This window comes from Cricetulus griseus, chromosome 2, assembly GCF_003668045.3.
Source record: "Cricetulus griseus strain 17A/GY chromosome 2, alternate assembly CriGri-PICRH-1.0, whole genome shotgun sequence".
Lineage (NCBI taxonomy): Eukaryota > Metazoa > Chordata > Mammalia > Rodentia > Cricetidae > Cricetulus > Cricetulus griseus.
Window position 1 is genome coordinate 421,375,174 of NC_048595.1, and position 6,000 is coordinate 421,381,173.

The window sequence follows — 6,000 nt, forward strand, 5'->3', positions numbered from 1 at the left end:
ATGTATGGCTTTCTACATGTTGTCACATCAGAGATAATTAAACCTAAGTTTAGTAGGGACAGTCTCTCTGTTCCTTCATCTTTTAACTCGTACAAGAGTCACTGGTTTCTAAACCCCCTGCTTGAAAGAATATGTAAATTGACTGCTTCTAATGCCTGTAAAGGTGAAGACTTCACACAATATCCCAGGCTCACTCTCTGTTGAAGTGTCCAGATAGCTAGAACTTCTACCTCATATGTATCTGAACTTTCTTTCTTGAAGCTATTGGCATCTTCTCAGTATTCATAAAATATTAGAATAATGCATATTACCGCCTGAGCCCCACCAGATAACAAGACAAGAGCACTACATCATAGGGGTAGGGTGGATTGAGTGAGATGATGTGTCACATTCCAAACAAATCTCCTGTTTACAAAAACATAACCTACCTATACACATGCATATTATTTATAATTTAAATTTCCTTGTTTCATTTTTTTCTTTTTCACTATACACATTCTTTAAGGTAGTGTAAAATTCTTTCAAAGATCCCAGTCTGATATGAGGTAACTTTGTTTCACAGTTAATGTCCCTGGTGGAATACTGCTGAAAGAAAAGAGAGAAAACAACAGGGAAATGATATCTTTAATACTATGTTTCATTGGATCTGACATTGTGAGGTACATCTTTGTATTATGGACTGTTATGGATGTATGAAATTATCATAGTCATTAATTTGTGATACTCCATAGATGTGCTGTCTAGTTTTTTGTCAACTTAAGACATGCCATTTTGGAAGAGGAAATCTCAACTGAGAAAATGCTCCCACCAGATTGGCCTGCAGGCATATCTCTGGTGCGTTTACTTGATTGACATTTGATGTGGGAAGGCCCACTTCAGTGTGGGCAGGGCTACCCTTGGGCTGGTGGTGTATTATAAGAAGGCAAACTGAGAAAACCATGGGGAGCAGCAAACCAGGAAGCAGTGTTCAGTTCTTGCCTCCAGGTTTTCACCACTGGTTCCTGCCCTGACTTCTCTGGATGATGGACTAAAACCTACAAAATGAGATAAACTTCTTCCTCCCCAAGAGTTGATTTTGGGTGTGGTGTTTTATCATAATTGAAGCCCTAGCTAAGATAGTAGGTAAATGGAATCTGGACCAGCATAGTCCCTGTCCTTCTCAACTTGTATGATGGACAATGACCAGGGAAATGTGCAAAACCAGATGACATGACTGTCCTTTCTGCCTATCTTATTTATGCCAAGCTCTCAGAACAAACATTGAGAGCAACTAGGAATTGGAGAGCAACATAAATATTTTCTGTATTTTCTTAAAATAGCACATTTGAAGGTAGCTCACAACCTACAGCAGCCTTTCTGGATGGAAATAATTGTATCATCTCTTTCTATGGCACAGTCTGTGTTCTTAGCAATGAAACCATTGGTATCAGCAGCATTTTCTAACTGTTATCAATTGCACACAATATTTAGGAAGCATCATTCTTCCTAGGAGTGCTGGAGAGATGGCTCAATGGTTAAGAGTGAACACTGCTCGTGCAAAAAACCAAACCTCAATTCCCAGTAGCACATCAGGCAGCTCACAAAAGCTTATAACCCAAGACCCAAGGGTAGCTGAAGGACTTCTCAGACATGTTTAATCACAAACATATAATAAAAATAAGTGAACATTTTTAAGAGAAGAAAAAATGCCAGAGGGGAGAATGGAGTGATAACTCCGAGGATGGACAGGGTAAGCAAATCTGGAGGCAAGAAGGTGTATTTGAGAAATGGAAAACCCAAGGCAGGTTTTCTATGACTGTGATGTGCTGTATGCAAATTTATGGCATGTTTCATTTAACTCAACAAGCTGAAAGAACAAATCAGTCATACTTACTGGAGGAGGATGGAAGATGGATCAGAACAAAAGAGGTATGTATAATTAGAAAGACTGGCTACACACAACAGCAGAAATTAGAAATTTTAAATGTCCTGCTTCTAGAACATGGACATACATGACCCAGTGTATAATATGATCAGGCTCCAATTGTTTTCTCGGTTTTATTTATCTATTTCTTTATTAGAATTCTTTCTATTGTCTGAATAATGTTGAAGTCCAGGAGAGGGAGTTTCACTACAGAAAATCTCTTAGAGAAAATGAGGCTGAACTTGTGAAATTGTACCATTCTTTAAAAGTTAACTGATGCTTAGATAACTGTATATTGAATGGTATCTTTTTTGCCATATTAAATTAATCATGTAAATTGGCAAGTTACTTTAAGTTCTGGAAAGTAAGAACTTTAATTAAAATTTCTGTTAAAATTTCACATAAGTTGGGGGTCTGATGATCACCTCCTCATCTGGAATTGTTCAGATGCTTTCTTGAAATGCAGGTTGCTGGCTGGTGCATAGAGGTCTTCAATGAGCCCTAAAAGCTTCTTGACACAGGAGGAGAAAACACACCTCCTTGGGCAGAATCAGATGGCTCCTTTTACTGCTATGGGAGAGTCTTCACACTCTTTTATCTAATTTTTTCTTCATAATTTTCCCTTATTTTTCACTTTTGTATTCTGTCCAGCATATGGCTTGTGCTTTCAAACTGTAGCAATGACATTTAAGGGAAAACAAAACAATTCTCTTCATTCTTAACAATTGATAGAGAACACTTCGAACCAAGACCCTCCAATGGATTAATGGCAGAGAATATGTTTGCAGCTATTGCCAACTTGACACCAAAACCTCTGAATGAAGTGTGATGCTTTTTTCTTTCCTTGGATATTAGAGAGGATTGAAGTGCTATTATGGAGCTCTCTTTCACTCATCTCTATTTATCTGAATAGGAAAATGATTTTATTGAATTGTTGTCGCACATATGGCAAGCGGTATTTTTCTGGATTGCTGGCGGTGAAATGCTATGTGAAAGCAGAGCAGGGTTAAAGCATAGATTGGGCATTCTCTTTCCAGGATGTGATGGCATCCTGAGTAAGCCACACTGGTTACACAGATCCCTGCAGTTGTTTGCTGTACCTGTGCCCTTTTACAGCAGCTTTTCAGTCATGTCAGAGATATTTCCTAGCCTCCGTCTGAAATGGCTTGTGACTTTATTGGACCAAGATGGCAGTGAAATTTTCTACTTTGGAACAAAGTAATCGAAGATCTCATTTATTCTCTCTCTCTCTCTCTCTCTCTCTCTCTCTCTCTCTCTCTCTCTCTCTCTCTCTCTGTGTGTGTGTGTGTGTGTGTGTGTGTGTGTGTGTGTGTGTGTGTATGTCTATGTGTCTGTCATATCTATCCTAACCAAGAAGATAAACAACACCAGCACACTGTAGGATAAAAGTCCATGTGGATGAGAGTACAGAGGCCTGAGCTCCTCCTAGACTGGCCAACTCAGAGCCAATGCACCAGCTGGCCTAGTCACATAAGCCAGGCCAGCCAAGGAAAGTTGACTCTGGACTGAATCTCTGGAATCTCTCCAGCCAATCCATAGAGCCATAAGCTAAAGTCAATAATTACTGTTGTATACAACTGGGAGTTTGTGTTTATTTGTCAGGCAGTGTTACTGTGCAAAAGATAACTGACACAGGATTATTTCTAAACTGGATTTTTTTTTCTTACTCTTTCCAGTAAGCCAACAGATGCTTATAGGTAGCAGCAGAATGAGGTGTTGATTCTGCGCCGGAGTATGATTTAAAGCAGTGATTCTCAACTTATAGCTCTTGGCCCCTTTGGTGATAGAATGACCCTTTAACAGAGGCAGCATATCAAATATCCTGCATATCAGATATTTACATTATGATTCATAAAAGTAGCGAAATTATAGTTATGAAGTAGCAATGAAGTAATTTTATGGTTTGGGAGTCACCACAACATGAGAAACTATATCAAAGGGTTGCAACATTAGGAAGGCTCAGAACCACTGCTTTAAAGATTTCAAAACGTTCCCAAGGAAAACGTGCTGTTATTTGTTTCCATTTTCTTGTGACTTCCTCACCCCAAATTCTGATCCCCAGACTTTCCTACAGAAGACTTCTATAAGAAAGACAAGTGGAATTATGAAATTTTGTTTGTTTGTTTTGTTTCATTTGCTTGCTCGTTCACCTTACCAAACAAAGTTTCAGGACCCACATGCCCCCTCCTTTCCAGCTCCTGTCAACATGCTCTGACATCCTTGGCTTACCCTCTTTTCCTGAAAGGACACATGAATGAAGACACAAAATATTATGAAAGAGTTACCCTGTAAAAGGGCCCAAGCTTCGCACTGCTTTCCCTTAAATTACATCTTAGGCCACTTGCATCAGCATTGTCCTGGGAAATAATGATATGTGTATTTCCTGGGCCCAACACTGATCTGCTGTTCCAGGAACAGTATCTTGCTTTTTTTTTGGGGGGGGGGGTTGAGACAGGGTTTCTCTGTGGCTTTGGAGGCTGTCCTGGAACTAGCTCTTGTAGACCAGGCTAGTCTCGAACTCACAGTGATCCACCTGCCTCTGCCTCCTGAGTGCTGGGTTTAAAGGCGTGTGTGCCACCACCGCCATATCTTAAAGGACTTTGATTTAGCTTACAAATTGAATTGTATTCCTTTGTTTGTCATTAGGAATTGCTTTCCACTGTTAAAATTATAAAGTTGGATCGGATCAGCTCCTTTGTTGTCAAAAATGAAATGTTGCTTACGGTTTCAGAAGTAAAGTCCATATTCATCATGGTAGGATGCATGGTGGCATTAAAGCAGATATGGTGCTGGAGAGGTAACTGAAAGATCTCTGTCTCGATCCCTAGAATGCAGGAAGAGAACTGAGCCACTGGGCCAGTGACACATTTCCAACAATGCCACCCCTACTCCAACAAGACCACACTTCCTAATAGTACCATTCCCTATAGACCTATGGGGCCATTTTCATTGAAATTATCCCAATCAACCTGACTTAGTCATGCACTTTTATATTTTATCCAAGGGTCTCTTAGTAGTAGAGACTGCATGTTAGATAGGAGATTCTGGAAATTGCAGTATTCTGCGATGCAGAAATCGTCTTAAGAAGAGTTGTTAATCAAGCTGAACTGAATAAAGCCTAGTATATATACTGTTTCTGCAGTTGAAGAAACATTGTGCTTTTAGGCAGAAAACCAGAAGAACGGTGAGTGATATCTAAGTCGTGCTTTCGAATGACTCTTGTGAATCAGACCAGGGAATTGAGGTGGAATTCTTCTTGTACGCTATAGGGATTCACAAATTGATGTCCACAGGGGCTGGACTGCTTTCTATTTTTTATCATATGTTGGATGTTTTTCCATGAAACTTTGCTAAACACCATGTAGAATTTTCTGGTTGTATCATTTTGCCATATCATCCCTGAACCCCATACTATGAAACAATATTTGTCATTCTTTTATTATATAATGCTAAGTAAATCTACTTTGGCTTATATCATGTGCACTCCCCTTAGCAGTTCAAGCGATACTTCATGGCTCTTGTATTCATTGAATATGACTATATTAAAACACTTTGTAAAATATCTCAAAATTCAGGCAAATACAATATGGTCTGGACAACAGAGCGCCAAATGGACCGTGGATGAGTCTCCTCTCCTTTGATGGTGATGGGAAAACTGGGCTTACATTTTGGCACCTTTGACTGTGGCTAAGTTCAAAGGACTTAAGCAAAGGAGTATATAACAACAGGAACATCCATTGCAAGCAAAAATAAGGGTCAAACATGTGGCAGGAAATGAAAGCAATGTATGTGTGTCTAGAATTTTCCTTGCATCATTTTATGAAACTTTCATAGCAAGTTGAATGAATGTTGTACCCTTTCAGTGATATTAAGATTGAGGGTTTGAGTGAATAATTAACATAAAGTCACTTATTTTATAAAAGAACCAGAATTTAAATCTAGAGCTTCAGACTCCAGCCTTTGTACTTTTCTGTTACAATAAATCTTTCTGCCATAAGCCGCCTGAGCCCCACAGTCACATGTGAGCTTTACGCCAGCCGCCAGCCTGAATTAGGCCCAAATGAATACACAGAAAC